Source organism: Diadema antillarum, unplaced genomic scaffold (genome assembly GCF_040938485.1).
Source record: "Diadema antillarum isolate AM-2024a unplaced genomic scaffold, OU_Dant_1.0 seq00000460_RagTag, whole genome shotgun sequence".
Classification (NCBI taxonomy): Eukaryota; Metazoa; Echinodermata; class Echinoidea; order Diadematoida; family Diadematidae; genus Diadema; species Diadema antillarum.
The window spans coordinates 1343207-1347177 of record NW_027271431.1 but is presented as its reverse complement, the minus strand read 5'-3'; positions in this window follow the sequence as shown (position 1 = coordinate 1347177).

The window sequence follows — 3971 nt, the reverse complement described above, 5'->3', positions numbered from 1 at the left end:
GAGGCGTAAATGTAAAAAAAAAAAAAAATGATAAAAAATCCTCCAGACAGATGAATTTTTCTCTCTAACAAGTTAGACTTCTACTGCAGCAATTGTATGTGGGATCGTAATGATATACCACAGAACCTATTATTTCTGTGCAATGTGAGGTAGATTTTAGCAAGCTCTCTGTTTTGCTCTTCACGCCCTCTCACGACGTAAGCGAGATCAGTGTCTTTGAGGAATCGAATCCCGATGAGGAAAATGCGTTAACATGCGCATAAAGTCGATCTTTCCGGGTATCGAATACGCTATAGTACAGAGACTCCAACCCAAAGCACCTTCTGATCTGGAGATTCTCCTGCCTGAAACCCCTAGCAAACGGGAGACTCCAAGTTGATGTGTGCGAAGCGCCAAGTTCCTAGGGTTTTAGATGCTCTCTGGTGCTATCTAAGGCTTATCTTTTCAACATACAATAGCAATAAGTAAGAAATCCTTTCGAACGGGAGACACAAAGCCAGGGCGGGAGAAATTAAATCACAAGCGGGAGAACGGGAGATTTTGCAAAAATGGGATTTCGGCGGGAGATCTCCCGTCGAAAACGGGAGAGCTGGAGTCTCTGTATAGTATAGTCAAGATCAGCTAATACGGTGCTCCACTGGCTTCCCTGTTTAGTTTTATCTAATGTTTTCAGAATCGACTTCAAATTGTATCAGAATTTACAAATTCCTTTGTCCCTTATCTTATTTTTATATTAATGGCTTCATGTAAGCGTCTTCATTTTTTTCATTTTCGTTTGGAAGTTTACTTGATGAAGAAGTGAAGTGAAGTTTATCTAACACCAAAAAAAACAACAACAAACAAACAAACAAACATTTGATTACATCAATCGTTAAAACATAATGATAGAAATGCACAGCAATGACTTTCTAGAGCCCCATTGGGAGTACTGATTTAAAAATGTTCTGAGTTATCACATTTATCTAGATTCATAATTACGGGTATTTGTATCACAAGATATCGTACCATCAATATTTGTAATAAATCCTTTATTGATCATAAAGAGATAATACTGTTTTTCTCAATAACAAAAACAATTCATTATAGGCCCAACTATTGTTCACATCTTGTATTCAACAATACTTAACACTGATGATACTGATTAATATTTTTACGTTGGTCGATTCTTTGTGTTCTTTTTTTTTTTAACAAAGAAATTTTGTGTAATTTTGTGGCCTGTGACTTGTGGGTGTCGGTCTTGTGGGATGACCCGAATCTGTGAAGGGCAAAGGCCTTTTCATTGGCATTGTTGTGGACAGGGTGTGAGCGAATATTGAATGATTTATATGTGAAAGTGATTTTGATGAGTGAATAACATCATTGATATATATCAAAAATAAAAAAGGACCAAGCACTGACCCTTATGGCACACCATACTGGATGTAACCAGATTGCAATTTGACACCATCGACCACCACATGCTGTGATCGTTTTAGTAAGCAGCACTTAAAACATGATAATGCTATTCCACGCACTACATAGCGCTCAAGTTTACACAAACGCATGGTGTGGTCTAAGGTGTCAAATGCCTTTGACTTGATCTTGAAAAATTTTTAAGCAAAACTTTCATTTATCAAACAATTTCATGATAGAATATAACAAATTAAAAACACCCACGTTTACAGAAACCAAACTGTTGCAGGAGCAGAATAAGCAATCATATAATTAAACGCTTGGAGACTATAGTTTTTCTAAGATCTTCAAAAGATTGGTAAAAGAGCTGTTGGTCTGTAATTTATAAGATTCTAATTATTATCTCTACCTTAGCTACTTCTAACTTGTACAAGCACAATTCCTTGTGACAATGATTTATCAAAAATAAGACAAAGAGTAACGTCCCCGTGATTGGTACAGCGCCATGCAGGGGCCTCGGAACGTTTTTCAGTTTGTTTGTTTGTTTGTTTTTTTTTTTTGGGGGGGGGGTTGCGCAGCCGGGGGGGGGGGTATCAAGGTCAACCCCCCCCCCTCCACCCCCCCCCCCCCCCCCCCCCCCCCCCCGCTTAGACGCACCGGCGTAGCCTGGATAATGATCTTCCTTGGGAGGGCGGCGGTTAGGCCTACTATGCGAGGGAGCCAAGCGACCGAGCCCGAGCGAGCGGAGGGAAGGGGGGGGGGGGGGAGGGTGTGGGAGGGGATGTTCCCCCTCCCACGGTGAGAACTTTTTGCATTTTTATGTTGTAAATGGTGCAATCTAATGCATGTTTTCCGTCTTTTATCGACTTGAAACGGCCCCACTTGTTTAAGGTAGCAGGATATTTTGACGTGGATTATTATTGAACAATTTGCCTATAAATACTTGAAATCCCCGCTTACACGTACCGGCGTAGCCTGGATAATGATCTTGTGATATTGGAAGGGCGGTGGCTACTATGCCAGGGAGCGAAGCAACCGAGCCCGAGCGAAGCAACCGAGCCCGAGCGAGCTTAGGGAACGGGGGAAGGGTGTGGGAGGGGGTGTTCCCCCTCCCACGGTGAGAACTTTTTGCATTTTTATGTTGTAAATGGTCCATTTTGATGCATGTTTTCCGTCTTTTATCGACTTGAAACGGCCCCACTTGTTTAATAATAATAATTAGAGAAATTTGTATAGCGCAGCTTCTATGTAAATATACTCTACTGCGCTGTGATGTAACAGAGCTCCTGTCACTGATTAGACACACGAAAAATAAATAACAAATTAATCAAAGGCTTCTGAAAAAAGATAAGTCTTCAATAAATATTTGAAGACAACAAGTGATGATGCCTTCCTCAGTTTCTCAGGTAATTTATTCCAAAGTTTTGGAGCAGCACAGCTGAAGGCACAGTCCCCTAAAGTTACTTTCGTTTTTAAGTGAGATTGCTTTAAAAGCAACTTATCCTGTGTACTTCGTAAATTATGAGAATATGAGTGTGATTTCATTGATATCAATTCTGATAAATAACCAGGTACTTGACCATGCAATACTTTATAAACGAGTATCAAAATTTTAAATACAATTCTCTGTCTTACTGGCAACCAATGTAACTTCTTCAAAACAGGTGTAATATGTGAAAATTTTGACGAACTGGACACAAGTCTCGCACATGCATTCTGCACACGCTGAAGCTTGGTTATCTGTGAATCTGGTAAACCAAACAATAGCCCATTACAATAATCAAGCCTATTGCTTGTTTAAGGTATAGCAGGATATTTTGGTGTGGATTATTATTGAACAATTTGCCTATAAAGTGGTAGCATATGAATAAACTTCTTGTATAAATTTATTGTTACAATTAATTTCATGAATGTTGTCTATTAAGCAATCAAACAGAAAAGACATGCTCACGAGAGTGTATATACAAAAGGGATATTTCTCCTCCTACACGAAGGTAATTTTACATTTTCAGACCTGAATTCAGCGATCTGGTGCAAACTTTTGGTTCAATGCTTGGATTTTTTTCTAGCTCTCCCAGCCCCCCCCCCCCTAAAAAAATATATATTTACGGAAATAATTTAGATTTTTTCAGGAAAGTGTTAATACAATAGCAAAATCACGGCATTTAGCTCTTATTCCGCGTGTACATCATCTGTGTGTATGTACAAAGTCTAATGAGGTAGAGGGGGAGAGTGTGGGAGGGGGATGCCCTCTCCCAATCGACGGAGCTTTTGCGTTTTTGAAATCAAGATAAAGCGATCTGAAGCACACTTTTTGTGAGAAATTCGGGTAATGTGATTTTCCCCCGATTTTCCCCTTTCTTTCTTTTTTTTTCTTTGATTTTTTTTTTCACGATCCAAAAGTGTGGGGGGCTGCAGCCCCCGCTTCCGCGGCCCCTGCCATGATTGGTACAGCCTATAACTAGGCCTGGTATTCTTTGACACACTTCTGAAGCTAGTAAATAATTCATATATAGCCTGTATGTATATCATGTTTGAAAGATGAAGCCTGTTTTCTCTTAAGATTCACAGTAAACAGG